The sequence below is a fragment of the Triticum aestivum genome, chromosome 6B (assembly GCF_018294505.1).
Source record: "Triticum aestivum cultivar Chinese Spring chromosome 6B, IWGSC CS RefSeq v2.1, whole genome shotgun sequence".
NCBI classification, from domain to species: domain Eukaryota; kingdom Viridiplantae; phylum Streptophyta; class Magnoliopsida; order Poales; family Poaceae; genus Triticum; species Triticum aestivum.
This window is the reverse complement of record NC_057810.1, coordinates 487,513,745-487,530,902: the sequence shown is the minus strand read 5'-3', so window position 1 is coordinate 487,530,902 and position 17,158 is coordinate 487,513,745.

Genomic DNA, 17,158 nt, shown 5'->3' with positions numbered 1-17,158 from the left:
AACGACATCCAATGTCCATAGCCAGGAAACCATGACTATCTGTTGATCACAACGAGCTAGTCAACTAGAGGCTCACTAGGGACATATTGTGGTCTATGTATTCACACGTGTATTACGATTTCCGGATAATACAGTTATAGCATGAATAAAAGACATTTATCATGAACATTGAAATATAATAATACTTTTATTATTGCCTCTAGGGCATATTTCCAACAGTCTCCCACTTGCACTAGAGTCAATAATCTAGTTCACATTGCCATGTGATTAACACTCACAGGTCACATCGCCATGTGACTAATACCCAAGAGTTTACTAGAGTCAGTAGTCTAGTTCACATCACTATGTGATTAACACTCAATGAGTTTTATGTTTGATCATGTTGCTTGTGAGAGAGGTTTTAGTCAACGGGTCTGAACCTTTCAGATCCGTGTGTGCTTTACAAATCTCCATGTCATCTCCTAGATGCAGCTACCATGCTCTATTTGGAGCTATTCCAAACAACTGTTCTACTTGGAGCTATTCTAAATTATTGCTCCATTATATGTATCCGGTCTCTCTACTCAGAGCTATCCGGATAGGTGTCAAGCTTGCATCATCGTAACCTTTACGACGAACTCTTTTACCACCTCCATAATCGAGAAAATTCCTTAGTCCACTAGTTACTAAGGATAACTTTGACCGCTGTCCTATGATCCATTCATGGATCACTCTTGTACCCCTTGACTGACTCATGGCAAGGCACACTTTCGGTGCGGTACACAGCATAGCATACTGTAGAGCCTACGTCTAAAGCATACGGGACGACCTTCGTCCTTTCTCTCTTTTCTGCCGTGGTCGAGCTTTAAGTCTTAACTTCGTACCTTACAACTCAGGCAAGGACTCCTTCTTTGACTGGTCCATCTTGAACACCTTCAAGATCATGTCAAGGTATGTGCTCATTTGAAAGTATTATTAAGCATTTTGATCTATCCTTATAGATCTTGATGCTCAATGTTCAAGTAGCTTAATCCAGGTTTTCTATTGAAAAACACCTTTCAAATAACCCTATATGCTTTCTAGAAATTCTACATCATCTCTGATCATCAATATGTCAACAACATATACTCATCAGAAATTCTATAGTGCTCCCACTCACTTCTTTGGAAATACAAGTTTCTCATAAACTTTGTATAAATCCAAAATCTTTGATCATCTCATCAAAGCGTACATTCCAACTCCGAGATGCTTACTCCAGTCCTTAGAAGGATCGCTGGAGCTAGCATACCTTTTAGCATCCTTAGGATCGACAAAACTTTTCTGATTGTATTGCATACAACCTTTCCTTACGAAAACTAGTAAGGAAACTTGTCTTGACATCCATCTGCCAGATTTCATAAATGCAGCTAATGCTAACATGATTCCGACGGACTTTAAGCATCGCTACGAGTGAGAAAATCTCATCGTAGTCAACTCCTTGAACTTGTCGGAAAACACTTCGCCACAAGTCGAGCTTCATAGATGGTGACATTACCATCCACGTCCGTCTTCTTCTTAAAAGATCCATTTATCTCAATGGATTGCCGATCATCGGGCAAGTCCATCAAAGTCCATGCTTTGTTCTGATATATGGATACTATCTCGGATTTCATGGCTTCTAACCATTTGTCGGAATTCGGGCCCACCATCGCTTCTCCATAGCTCGTAGGTTCATTGTTGTCTAGCAACATGACCTTCAAGACAGGATCACCTTACCACTCCGAAGTAGTACGTGTCCTTGTCGTCCTACGAGGTTCGGTAGTGACTTGATCCGAAGCTTCATGATCACTATCATAAGCTTCCACTTCAATTGGTGTAGGTGCCACAGGAACAACTTCCTGTGCCCTGCCACACACTAGTTGAAGAGACGGTTCAATAACCTCATCAAGTTTCCACCATCCTCCCACTTAATTCTTTCGAGAGAAACTTTTCCTCGAGAAAGGACCTGATTCTCGAAACAATCCCTTATTGCTTTCGGATCTGAGACAGGAGGTATACCCAACTGTTTTGGGTGTCCTATGAAGATGCATTTTATCCGCTTTGGGTTCGAGCTTAATCCTGAAACTTTTTCACATAAGCGTCACAGCCCCAAACCTTTAAGAAACGACAACTTAGGTTTCTCTAAACCATAATTCATACGGTGTCATCTCACCGGAATTACGTGGTGCCCTATTTAAAGTGAATGTGGTTGTCTCTAATGCCTAACCCATGAACGATAGTGGTAATTCGATAAGAGACATCATGGTACGCACCATATCCAATAGGGTGCAACTATGATGTTCGGACACACCATCACATTATGGTGTTCCAGGCGGTATTAATTGCGAAACAATTTCCACAATGTCTTAATTGTGTGCCAAAACTCGTAACTCAGATATTCATCTCTATGATCATATCATAGACATTTTATCCTCTTGTCAAAATGATCTTCTACTTCACTCTGAAATTATTTGAACCATTCAATAATTCAGACTTGTGTTTCATCAAGTAAATATTCTCAACATCTACTCGAATCATCTGTGAAGTAAGAACATAACGATATTCACTGCATGCCTCAGCACTCATTGGACTGCACACATCAAAATGTGTTACTTCCAATAAGTTGCTATCTTGTTCCATCTTACTGAAACCGAGGCTTTTCAGTCATCTTGCCTATGTGGTATGATTTGCATATCTCAAGTGATCCAAAATCAAGTGAGTCCAAACGATCCATCTGCATGGAGTTTCTTCATGCATATATACCAATAGACATGGTTCGCATGTCTCAAACTTTTCAAAACCGAGTGAGTCCAAAGATCCATCAACATGGAGCTTCTTCATGCGTTTTATACCATTATGACTTACATGGCAGTGCCACAAGTAAGTGGTACTATCATTACTATCTTATATCTTTTGGCATGAAAATGTGTATCACTACGATCGAGATTCAATAAACCATTCATTTTAGGTGTAAGAACATTGAAGGTATTATTCAAATAAACAGAGTAACCATTATTCTCCTTAAATGAATAACCGTATTGCGATAGACATAATCCAATCATGTCTATGCTCAACGCAAACACCAATCTCGGTGGTAGAGGGAGCATGCGATGCTTGATCATATCAACCTTGGAAACACTTCCAACATATATCGTCAGCTCACCTTTAGCTAGTCTCCGTTTATTCCGTAGCTTTTATTTCGAGTTACTAATACTTAGCAACCGAACCGGTATCTAATACCCTGGTGCTACTAGGAGTACTAGTAAAGTACACATTAACATAATGTATATCCAATATACTTCTATCGACCTTGCCAGCCTTCTCATCTACCAAGTATCTAGGGTAATGCTGCTCCAGTGGTTGTTCCCCTTATCACAGAAGCACTTAGTCTCGGGTTTGGGTTCAACCTCGGGTTTCTTCATTGGTGCAGCAGCTGATTTGCCGTTTCATGCAGTATCCCTTCGTTCCCTTGCCCTTCTTGAAACTAGTGGTTTCACCAACCATCAACAATTGATGCTCCTTCTTGATTTCTACTTTGGCGGTGTCAAACATCGTGAATACCTCAAGGATCATCATATCTATCCCTGATATGTTATAGTTCATCACGAAGCTCTAGCAGCTTGGTGGCAATGACTTTGGAGAAACATCACTATCTCATTTGGAAGATCAACTCCCATTCGATTCAAGTGATTGTTGCACTCAGACAATCTGAGCACAAGCTCAACGATTGAGCTTTTCTCCCTTAGTTTGCAGGCTAAGAAAATCGTCGGAGGTCTCATACCTCTTGACGTGGGCACGAGCCTGAAATCCCAATTTCAGCCCTTGAAACATCTCATATGTTCCGCGACGTTTCGAAAACGTCTTTGGTGCCTCTACTTAAACCATTTAACTGAACTATCACGTAGTTATCAAAACGTGTATGTTCGATGTTCGAAACATCCACAAACGACGTTTGGGTTTTAGCACACTGAGCAGTGCATTAAGGACATAAGCTTTCTACTGTCCGCATAATTGCTACTTTCAACTTTCAAACTATATTTTCTCTAGGAACATATCTAAACAGTAGAACTATAGTGCGAGCTACGACATAATTTGTAAAAGGTCTTTTGACTATGTTCAGGATAATTAAGTTCATCTTATGAACTCCCACTCAGATAGACATCCCTCTGGTCATCTAAGTGATCACATGATCCGAGTCAACTAGCCCGTGTCCGATCATCACGTGAGACGGACTAGTTAACGTCGGTGAACATCTTCATGTTGATCGTATCTACCATACGACTCATGCTCGACCTTTCGGTCTCCGTGTTCCGAGGCCATGTCTGCACATGCTAGGCTCGTCAAGTTAACCCTAAGTGTTTTCGCTGTGTAAAACTGTCTTACACCCGTTGTATGTGAACGTAAGAATCCATCACACTCGATCATCACGTGGTGCTTAGAAGCGACGAACTGTAGCAACGGTGCACAGTTAGGGGAGAACACTTCTTGAAATTTTGTAAGGGATCATCTTATTTACTACCGTCGTCCTAAGTAAACAAGATGCATAAACATGATAAACATCACATGCAATGATATGGCCAATATCATTTTGCTCCTTTTGATCTTCATCTTCGGGGCTCCATGATCATCATCGTCACCGGCATGACACCATGATCTCCATCATCATGATCTCCATCATCGTGTCTTCATGAAGTTGTCACGCTAACGACTACTTCTACTTCTATGACTAACGCGTTTAGCAATAAAGTAAAGTAGTTTACATGGCGTTCTTCAATGACACGCAGGTCATACAAAAAATAAAGACAACTCCTATGGCTCCTGCCGGTTGTCATACTCATCGACATGCAAGTCGTGAATCCTATTACAAGAACATGATCAATCTCATACATCACATATATCATTCATCACATCCTTTTGGCCATATCACATCACATAGCATACCCTGCAAAAACAAGTTAGACGTCCTCTAATTGTTGTTGCATGTTTTACGTGGCTGCTATGGGTTTCTAGCAAGAACGTTTCTTACCTACGCAAGACCACAACGTGATATGCCAATTTCTATTTACCCTTCATAAGGACCCTTTTCATCGAATCCGTTCCGACTAAAGTGGGAGAGACTGGCACCCGCTAGCCACCTTATGCACCAAGTGCATGTCAATCGGTGGAACCTATCTCACGTAAGAGTACGTGTAAGGTCGGTCCGGGCCGCTTCATCCCACAATGCCGTCGAAACAAGATTGGACTAGTAACGGTAAGCATATTGAACAAAATCAACGCCCACAACTATTTTGTGTTCTACTCGTGCAAAGAATCTACGCATTCGACCTAGCTCTGATACCACTGTTGGGGAACGTAGCAGAAATTCAAAAAAATTCCTACGTAACACCAAGATCTATCTATGGAGAGACCAGCAACGAGTAGAAAGGAGAGTGCATCTACATACCCTTGTAGATCGCTAAGCGGAAGCGTTCAAGTGAACGGGGTTGATGGAGTCGTACTCGTTGTGATTCAAATCACCGATGATCAAGTGCCGAACGGACGGCACCTCCGCGTTCAACACACGTACAGCTCGACGATGTCTCCCACGCCTTGATCCAGCAAGGAGAGAGGGAGAGGTTGAGGAAGACTCCATCCAGCAGCAGCACAACGGCGTGGTGGTGATGGAGGAGCGTGGCAATCCTGCAGGGCTTCGCCAAGCACCTACGGGAGAGGAGGAGGTGTCACGGGAGGGAGGGAGGCGCCAAGGGCTCAGGTATGGATGCCCTCCCTCCCCTCCACTATATATAGGGGCAGGGGAGAGGGGGGAGGCGCAGCCTTGCCCCCTACTCCAAGAAAGGGGTGCGGCCAAGAGGGGGGAGGAGTCCATCCTCCCCAAGGCACCTCGGAGGTGCCTTCCCCCTTGAGGACTCTTCCCTCTAGGGTTCCCTAGGCGCATGGGCCTCTTGGGGCTGGTGCCCTTGGCCCATGTAGGCCAAGGCGCACCCCCTACAGCCCATGTGGCCCCCCGGGGCAGGTGGCCCCACCTGGTGGGCCCCCGGGACCCTTCCGGTGGTCCCGGTACAATACCGATGACCCCGAAACTTGTCCCGATGGCCGAAACAGGACTTCCTATATATAAATCTTTACCTCCGGACCATTCCGGAACTCCTCGTGACGTCCGGGATCTCATCCGGGACTCCGAACAACATTCGGTAACCACATACAAGCTTCCTTTATAACCCTAGCGTCATCGAACCTTAAGTGTGTAGACCCTACGGGTTCGGGAGACATGTAGACATGACCGAGACGTTCTCCGGTCAATAACCAACAGCAGGATCTGGATACCCATGTTGGCTCCCACATGTTCCACGATGATCTCATCGGATGAACCACGATGTCAAGGACTCAATTGATCCCGTATACTATTCCCTTTGTCTAGCGGTATTTTACTTGCCCGAGATTCGATCATCGGTATCCAATACCTTGTTCAATCTCGTTACCGGCAAGTCACTTTACTCATTCCGTAACACATCATCCCGTGATCAACTCCTTGGTCACATTGCGCATATGATGATGTCCTACCGAGTGGGCCCAGAGATACCTCTCCGTTTACACGGAGTGACAAATCCCAGTCTCGATCCGCATAAAACAATAGATACTTTCGGAGATACCTGTAGTGCACCTTTATAGTCACCCAGTTACGTTGTGACGTTTGATACACCCAAAGCACTCCTACGGTATCCAGGAGTTACACGATCTCATGGTCAAAGGAAGAGATACTTGACATTGGCAAAGCTCTAGCAAATGAACTACACGATCTTTTGTGCTAGTCTTAGGATTGGGTCTTGTCCATCACATCATTCTCCTAATGATGTGATCCCGTTATCAACGACATCCAATGTCCATAGCCAGGAAACCATGACTATCTGTTGATCACAACAAGCTAGTCAACTAGAGGCTCACTAGGGACATATTGTGGTCTATGTATTCACACGTGTATTACGATTTCCGGATAATACAGTTATAGCATGAATAAAAGACATTTATCATGAACATTGAAATATAATAATACTTTTATTATTGCCTCTAGGGCATATTTCCAACACCCAACCCTTCGGCAGGCGGGACCTTGACGAAGATCCGCCCCGACTGGACGGTCTCCCCTTCGCTTTCCCCGTCGCCGTCGCCTTCTTCGCGCGCTCTAGGGCCGCCGTCTTCTCCTTCACCATTGTCACCGGCAAAGCGCGCGAGGAGTGGACAGGTGGAGGCGAGAGCAGGCGCAGTGGGCGGATGCAAAGAGGGAAGAGAGAAGAATGGGAAGGCACTGTTCAAAAAACCCTCGCCCGGCGCTTTATATAAGGACGCTTCCGAGTGGCTGACAAGTGGGTCCGGACAGTCCTGTCACATACCGAAACAGTCGCGCATGCATGATACGTGGCGAAAAAGGCGGCGCGGAAATCAAGGCATCCACGCCTTATCCCTTCCGAGTACCGCGGTTCGCCCCGCTTCGCGCGCTTCCCAAAATTCAGATCCCGCGAAATCCGCTAACAGCAGATCAATCTGTCAGACGATATCTTTCCTGTGATCCGTCGCTCGGAAGTTAACTAAAGCTCAAAAAGTTCACTCGACAGAAGACAAGAATGGATCAAGGCGACAGAAGCAAAAGTTGACGCCAGCGCCGAAAGAAAAATCGCCGATCCAAGATACGACATAATCAAAGCACAGGAAATGAGTCGGAGAAAATCATCAACTCCTTCCTCACTCGAACCTCGATCCATTCGGGGGCTAATGATGATGTTATGTACCTAGGGTAGGGTCATGGACCTATCCAGGATACCATACCCAAGGACATCCTTAGACGAAGCTACCTTCCAGACGACCAAGAGAGACTCCACTCGACCGGCTAGAAGACACTCGACGAACCTAAAGACACTCGACCATGAAGACTCACTCGACCATCAGGAGTTCAAGATCTACTCTGTATCCAAACGGTCTGTAATTAAGTAGTATTAATGGTCATGATGGCACTTTATGTAAGGCGTTACCAGTAACGCCCGGCCTTAATGTACTTTAACCCTCTGCTACGTGGGTTGGCTGGGGTCCTGGCGTCCTCTATATAAGCCACCCCTCCACTGGTAGAAGGGTTCGCACCCTTGTAACTCATATACACATAAACCAGTCGACCGCCTCCGGGCTCCGAGACGTAGGGCTTTTACTTCCTCAGAAAAGGGCCTGAACTCGTTAAACACTCGTGTGTACAACTACTCCGTAGCTAGGATCTTGCCTCTCCATACCTACCCCCCATTCTACTGTCAGACTTAGAACCACGACAATCATACCACGCCCGAGGGGCCTGCTTGAGGCCATACAGGGCCTTATTCAGTCTGAAGACTTTGTCAGGATGCTTTGGATCTTCAAAACCTGGGGGTTGAGCAACATATACTTATTCCTCAAGCTTACCATTGAGGAATGCACTTTTCACATCCATTTGTTGTAATATAATATCATGATGGTTAGCATAAGCAAGTAATATGCGAATAGCCTCAAGTCTAGCAACAGGTGCAAAAGTTTCATCAAAATCAATTCCTTCAACCTGTGTGTAGACTTGAGCTACAAGCCTTGCCTTATTCCTCGCCACAAGGCCATTTTCATCTTGCTTGTTGCGGTAGATCCACTTCATGCCAATGATGTTGTGCTTGCAAGGATCTGGATGTTTGACCAGTTCCCAGACGTTGTTGAGCTTGAACTGATGTAATTCTTCTTGCATAGCTTGAATCCACTCAGGCTCCGGAAATGCTTCGTCTACCTTAGTGGGCTCTGCAGTAGAGACAAAAGCAAAGTGCCCACAAAAGTTAGACAAATGTGAAGCTTTTGAGCGTGTGAGAGGACCTGGTGCTTCAATGTCATCGATGATCTTCTCGACTTGCACTTTGTTTGCAATGCGAGGATGAGCGGGTTGTCTTCGAGGAATTTGATCCGCATTTTCTTCAGGAGCATTTTCCTCAGCACCATTTGCTTCAAGTGCGCTAGCTCGACGTTCTTCACGTTCTGGAATGAATTCTTTAGCAGATTCTTCGGTAGGAATGACATCCTGAGTAGACTTGAACTTGATAAATTCCTCAAGTGCTGGTTCATCTAACACAGAAGGTAGGTGCTCTCTTTGCGAGCCATTAGTTCCATCGAACCGCACATCTACAGTTTCAACAACCTTGTGGAGAACGTTGTTGAAGACTTTGTAGGTGTGCGAGTCCTTTCCGTAACCAAGCATAAAACCCTCATGTGCTTTCGGTGCAAATTTAGAATTGTGATGAGGATCTCTAATCCAACATTTAGCACCGAGGACTTTGAAGTAACTCACATTGGGTTTCTTGTTAGTGAGGAGTTCATAAGCAGTCTTCTTGAAGAATTTGTGAAGATATACTCTATTGATGATGTGGCATGCAGTATCAATTGCCTCAATCCAGAACCGACAAGGCGTCTTGCATTCATCAAGCATAGTGCGAGCCATCTCAACAAGAGTTCTGTTCTTGCGCTTCACGACGCCATTCTGCTGAGGAGTATAAGGAGCAGATAACTCATGAGTAATACCAAGTTCATCAAGATATTCATCAAGATCAGAATTCTTGAACTCGGTCCCATTGTCACTTCTGATGTGCTTGATCTTCACACCAAAGTTGGTTGAAGCCCTCGAGGAAAATCGTTTGAAGACTTCCTGCACCTCATGTTTGTAAGTGACAATATGCACCCATGTGTAACGAGAATAATCATCAACAATAACAAAGCCATATAGAGATGCATCATTTGTAACAGCAGAATAATGATTAGGACCAAAGAGATCCATGTGAAGCAACTCAAATGGTCGAGTGGTAGTCATGATAGTCTTCGATGCATGCTTGGCCTTTGTCATCTTTCCAGCTTCACAGGCTCCGCATAAGTGATCCTTGAGGAATTTGAAATTCTCAATGCCAATGACATGCTTCTTCTTCGCGAGCGCGTGCAAATTCCTCATGCCAGCATGACCAAGTCGTCGATGCCATAGCCAGCCTTCTAAAGCTTTTGCAAGTAGGCATACGGCCGGTTGTGGTCCTGTAGAGAAATCAACAATGTACAAGTCTCCTCTCCTAAAGCCTTCGAAGACTTTGGAATTGTCAGCTTCCATGATCACAACACAACGATATTTGCCAAAACAACAACCATATCAAGATCACAAAGCATTGAGACAGACATGAGGTTGTATCCTAAGGACTCGACAAGCATGACTTTGTCCATGTGTCGATCCTTTGAGATCGCAACCTTACCTAGACCGAATACCTGACTTTTGCCTTTGTCAGCGAAGATGATATGCTTCAGATGCGACGGTGATAAAGGAGCATCCATCAATAGATTCTTGTCAACAGTCATGTGATTTGTACATCCACTATCGAGGATCCACTCATTGGCTTTGGGTTGATCATCCTGCGGATGAATTAGTGCAACATACGAACTCATATACTTCATCAGTGAAGAATATGACATCAACATCATCGGATCAATTTCATCAAGCAATAGATCAGATAAAACAGTATGAGGACGTGAGAAATGAAAGTTCATTTCTTCATGATTAGCTTGCGTCCTTTCAGGCGATGCTCAGGTCTCCAGTAAATTCTTCAGACGTTTTGAGTGCTACCTCTTGAGCACTGCATTGAATTTCCTCGAAGGGGAGAGGATGATGCAGTAAAGTAGCATAAGTATTTCCCTCGGTTTTTGAGAACCAAGGTATCAATCCAGTAGGAGATCACGCACGAGTCCCTCATACCTACACAAAACGATAGCTACTCGCAACCAACGCGATTAGGGGTTGTTAATCCCTTCACGGTCACTTACGAGGGTGAGATCTGATAGAGATGATAAATAATATTTTTGGTATTTTTGATATAGAGATGCAAAGTAAAAAGTAAAAGGCAAAGTAAAAACAAAGCAAGTAATAAAGTAATGGAGATTGATATGATGAGAATAGACCCGGGGGCCATAGGTTTCACTAGTGGCTTCTCTCAAGAGCATAAGTATTCTACGGTGGGTGAACAAATTACTGTTTGAGCACTTGATAGAAAACCGAATAATTATGAGATTATCTAGGTATGATCATGTATATAGGCATCACGTCCAAAACAAGTAGATCGAAACGATTCTGCATCTACTACTATTACTCCACTCATCGACCGCTATCCAGCATGCATCTAGAGTATTAAGTTAAAACAGAGTAACGCCTTAAGCAAGATGACATGATGTAGAGGGATAAATTCATGAAATATGATAAAAAAACCATCTTGTTATACTCGATGGCAACAATACAATACGTGCCATGCAACCCTTTCTGTCACTGGGTAAGGACACCGCAAGTTTGAACCCAAAGCTAAACACTTCTCCCATTGCAAGAACTACCAATCTAGTTGGCCAAACCAAATGGATAATTCAAAGAGACTTGCAAAGATAACTCAATCATACATAAAAGAATTCAGAGAAGAATCAAATATTTTTCATAGATAAGCTGGATCATAAACCCACAATTCATCGGTCTCAACAAACACACCGCAAAAAAGAAGATTACATCGAATAGATCTCCAGAAGAGAGGGGGAGAACATTGTATTGAGATCCAAAAAGAGAGAAGAAGCCATCTAGCTACTAGCTATGGACCCGAAGGTCTGAAGTAAACTACTCACACTTCATCGGAGAGGCTATGGTGTTGATGTAGAAGCCCTCCGTGGTAGATGCCCTCTCCGGTGGAGCTCCGGAACAGGCCCCAAGATGGGATCTCACGGATACAGAAAGTTGCGGCGGTGGAATTAGGTTTTTGGCTCCGTATCTGATCTGACGGGGGTACGTAGGTATATATAGGAGGAAGGAGTACGTCGGTGGAGCAACAGGGAGCTCACGAGGCAGGGGGCGCGCCCAGGGGGCGCCCTCCACCCTCGTGACCGCCTCTGGCACTTCTTGGAGTAGGGTCCAAGTCTCCTGGATCACGTTCGGTGAGAAAATCACGTTCCCGAAGGTTTTATTCCGTTTGGACTCCGTTTGATATTCTGTTTCTCCGAAATACTAAAATAGGCAAAAAAACAGCAATTCTGGGCTGGGCCTCCGGTTAATAGGTTAGTCCCAAAAATAACATGAAAGTGGAAAATAAAGCCCAATATAGTCCAAAACAGTAGGTAAAGTAGCATGGAGCAATCAAAAATTATAGATACGTTGGAGACGTATCATTGAGCACGTCTGGAGACCTGACCCTGCATAAGAGATTAGTTCTTTTTCTTCACCACCCTCATCTGAAGGGGTGGCAAAGAATTCATCACTCTGCGAGCACCATATGAGAAAGGTGGCATAGAAGCCAGTCCACTTTGTTTCACATAAGAGGGGTTAGGATAAGCATATGAATAAGCAGAGAAATTCTTCGAGGACTTATGAACATAATGATTAGAAGAATAATGCTCATATTCATAGCCCTTAGCTCTACCCTGTGAAACAGAGGGGTTAGCACGATGATGGTCATATGAGGACTTTGATCCTTTTGAGGAATTTTATCCACGTGAAGAATTTGGTCCATATGAAGAATTTGATCTGGAGTTCCTATTCTTCACAGGTGGTGTCATGAGGACATTCACCTGAAGACTTTCAAGGCAACTTTTGGGAACCCAGATTTTCTTCATAGGGGATCCGTTCCTGCAGTTAGTGCCAACATATCTAGCAAATACTTCACCATTCTGATTTTTGAACAGTTTATAGTTGGAGTCAAATGACTCATCAGAAGAATGAGGAGATTCACATATAAAGCCAGATAAATTGGATGGATCAACTAGAGGTCCCTTTGCAGCAACCCATGTGGTTTTGGGGTACTGCTCAGGCTTCCAATATGTTCCATCAGCATTGAGTTTCCTCTCAAAGGCAATACCCTCTTTCCTAAGGTTCCTGTTGAGGATCTGCTTTTTAAGCACATCACAAAGAGTCTGATGCCCTTTGAGGCTTTTGTACATCCCTGTCATGTACAATTCCTTCAGCCCTGCATCATCAGTGATACTAGCAATGTCTTCATATCGGGAATTAGTGATAGCAGAGATAGATGAAGAATTTGTAGCATTAGAAGCATTTGAACATTCAGGTGAAGAATTAGCAGATTCACGTTCAATGCACTTCAGACATGGAGGAACAAATTCTTCCTGAGTAGAGCTGATTTGTTGAGCAAGTAATGAATCACGCTCCTTCTGAAGATCTTCATAACTCACTCTTAGCTTCTCAAGATCTTGCTTTCTTTGAAGAAATTCATAAGAAAGCTTCTCGTGACCAGATAAGAGAGTGTTATGATGACCTTGAAGGTTGTCAAACTTGGACTGAAGTCTCTAAAGATTTTCAGTCAAGGTTTTAGTGCGATCCATTTCTTCAACCAACATATCATCACTTTTATCTAGCATGTTTTGAACCTTTTCAAAAGCCGTTTGTTGTTTCACAGCAATCTTAGCAAGTTTAGAGTAGCTGGGCTTGAGGTTTTCATCAGATTCATCGTCACTAGATTCAGAGGAGGCGTATTTAGTTACCTTGGCACCCTTTGCCATGAAGCAATAGGTGGGAGCATAGTCATCATTGTCTTCATCAGCCTTGTTGGTGATGCCATTTTCTTCAGAGTTGAAGATAGACTTGCTGACGAATGCAGTAGCGAGAGCTAGGCTCGCCACACCAGACTCGGACTCCTCAGATGCCTCCTCGTCCTCATGTTCCTCAGATTCAGCCTCAGAGTCCATTTCCTTGCCAATGAATGCCCGAGCCTTCTTGGAGCTGCTCTTCTTGTGTGATGAAGACTTCTAGGATTTTGATGATGAAGACTTTGAAGATTTCTTCTTCTTCTTTGCGTCATCGGAACTGTAGTCCTTGTATTTCTTCTTCTTTGATTCCTTATCCCACTGAGGACAATCTTGAATGTAGTGACCAGGTTTCTTGCATTTGTGGCATAGCCTCTTCTTGTAGTCACTAGATGAGGAATCATTGCTCCTTGAGGATTTTCCAAAGTGCCCACGTCTCGAGAACTTCTGAAATTTCTTCACGAGCAGTGCTAGTTCCTGGCTCAGTTCTTCAGGATCACCAAGGCTGCTAGCAGAGTCCTCATCTTCAGACTCAGAGACTGCCTTGGCCTTCAGATCACGTGAACTGCCATAGCTCGAATCATAGAGATCTCTCTTCTTAGCAAGCTGGAACTCATGAGTATTTAGCCTCTCGAGGATATCAGCGGGATCAAGTGACTTGTAATCAGCACGTTCTTGAATCATCAGTGCCAGAGTATCAAATGAAGAATCGAGCGATCTCAGCAATTTCTTCACCACCTCATGGTCGGTGATGTCAGTGGTGCCAATCGCTTGAAGATCATTTGAGATGTCAGTGAGGCGATCGAAGGTTTGATAAACATTTTCATTGTCGAGTCTTTTGAAGCGGTTGAAGAGATTGCAAAGAACGTCAACACGAGAGTCACGTTGAGTTGAGACTCCTTCATTCACTTTGGACAGCCTATCCCAGATAAGCTTAGCAGTTTCCAAAGCACTCACTCTTCCATATTGCCCTTTGCTCAGATGGCCACATATGATATTCTTCGCTTGAGAATCGAGTTGCTTGAATCTCTTCACATCAGTAGCATTCAGAGAAGGTGTGACTGAGGGAACACCATTTTCCACAACATACCAGAGATCGTTATCAATTGCCTCAAGATGCATTCACATCTTATTCTTCCAGTAGGGGTAGTCCGTTCCATCGAAGGTAGGACACCCAGCAGAGGCCTTGATCATACCTGCGGTCGACATAACTAAAACTCCAGGTGGTTAAACCAAATTCACACAGAACAAGGGAGTAGCTTGCTCTGATACCAATTGAAAGTGCGTTATATCGACTAGAAGGGGGGTGAATAGGCGATTTTTATGAATTCTTCACTGAGAAATTTGCTGGTGAGGAAATTCCTAAATGAAGAACTACTTGCAACGGAATAAGTACTCAAAAGTAAACATAACAGAACACAAGCATAGTCATCATGATGAAATGAAGACAAGCACAGAGTACAGAAAGCATAAGCACAGGATAACACAGGATGAAGACGGACAGACTGAAGAAATTGAACTGAGGAAATTAAGAAACTCTTTAGTCAAAGTCTTCAAACAGATATGAACAAGCACACAACAACAGAAATGAGGAAATGAAAGAGTTGAGGAAATAGAACCAGTAAGCTTGGTGAAGACAATGATTTGGTAGACTAGTTCCAACTGTTGTCTCAGATGTACGTCTGGTTGGAGCGGCTGAGTATTTAAACTCGAGGACACACAGTCCCGGACACACATTCCTCACCGTATTCTCCTTGAGCTAAGATCACACAGACCTCGCCCAATCACTCGGTAAGTCTTCAGGTGACTTCCAAACCTTCACAGACTAGGTCACTCGGCGATCCACAATTCCTCTTGGATGCTCTAGACCATGATGCCTAACTGTCTGGAAGAAGCACAATCTTCAAAGGTAACAAGTGTCGGATCCACGCAGGATCAATCTCTTCAATGATGCTCAATCACTTTGGGTTTGAAGGTGTTTGGGTTTGGGTTTTTCTCACTTGATGATTTTCGCTCAAAGTCCTCGGGGGATGGGATGCTCTCAAATGACAAGTGTCAGTTTCTCTCGGAGCAGCCAGCCAGCTAGTGGTTGTAGGGGGCGGCTATTTATAACCTAGGGAGCAGCCCGACATGATAAGACATAAATTCCCTTCAATGATATGACCGTTAGGTGGGTAGATATTTTGGGACAGCTGACGCATAGCACAACAACGGTCAGAAATTTGACTCTCAAATTCCTCAGGGCTATCATGTTCCTCACTGTGTAGGAAATCCGCACTAGCGAAATCCTAACTTCTCAGTCAGAACAAATTCCTCAGAGACCAGAAGAACTTCGTCTCTGTCACTGAAGAATATGACTAAACTGTATGAGATTTCCAATGGCTTCACTCGAAGGGATTGGTAGGTGTAGGATTTTGAGTTGAGCATCACATAGAAATTTTTCCTTAGTATTTCCTCGACCCCTTTAACAGTACGGTGTTTCCTATGACTCAAGAAAGAGAAAATGAAACTACAAAAACAAAAGTCTTCATGCTTCATGTTCCTCGAATGGATTCCAAGTCTTCAAGGTCACACCAATTTCTTCAGTTTCAAAGTCTTCAGAAAGTCTTCAGAAATCCAAAGTCTTTTGTTGAAGAACTTAATTTTTAGGGGTCGACTTTCTCTGTAAATATCAAACTCCTCATAGACTTATAGACCTATGTACACTCACAAACGCATCAGTCCCTTAACCTATAAGTCTTCAATACACCAAAATCAAGGGGCACTAGATGCACTTACACACGGCTCGTCAGGAGCTCAATTAAACACTCCGGCAGTAGACGGAGGCAAAGCTAGGATAGGTCACACAATGCGGCTTAACCGCTCCATGGCACACCAACTTTTTCGCATTTTCTTTGCAGGTCCACTTTTGTAGGCCATGACATGGCGACCAGACCCGTGAGGGGACGAATATAGCAAGGAGGGAAACAACTTGAGCGCGTAAGGGAATCCTTAGATATTCCCCTCGATGACCATCCGATTACAACCCGGATCTGCACACAGCCTCCCCCCTGGTCTCAACAGGTTCCGAAGTCATATTTATTTTTATCACATTACCTAAACTCATACACATCGACATATTATTCAATTACAACATGTGGCTTTATATAACGCTTATTTGTTGCTGTTTCTTATTAACACTCTTTGTCAAATGGCCTCTGTATACTACGATATGCCTTAATATGCAAGGGGCCTCGTTGTACCCACAATACGGTAATAAAGTCCGAACACCTTCACGGTCGTTCGGCACCCCGAACTTATAGCACTATATGCATCGGCTCTGAATCATGTCTTGGGTCAATAGTTGGGTTGCCTGGCTCCTGTGCTTGCTACCCTACGTTCCGCTATATCGGCTAGGGTAGTAAAGGGAGAACTACTGCAATTGTGTCCCATTTTTTCGGACGAGCGCCTCAGTAGAGAAAGCCGAAAACTGACTGTCATGATATGGTGAGAACTGGTCAGCTGTTCAAGAGGTTACAAAATCTTTAAGGATTTCGTTCGCACTATGCGATAACTAATGCAGCATGCGATGGACCGG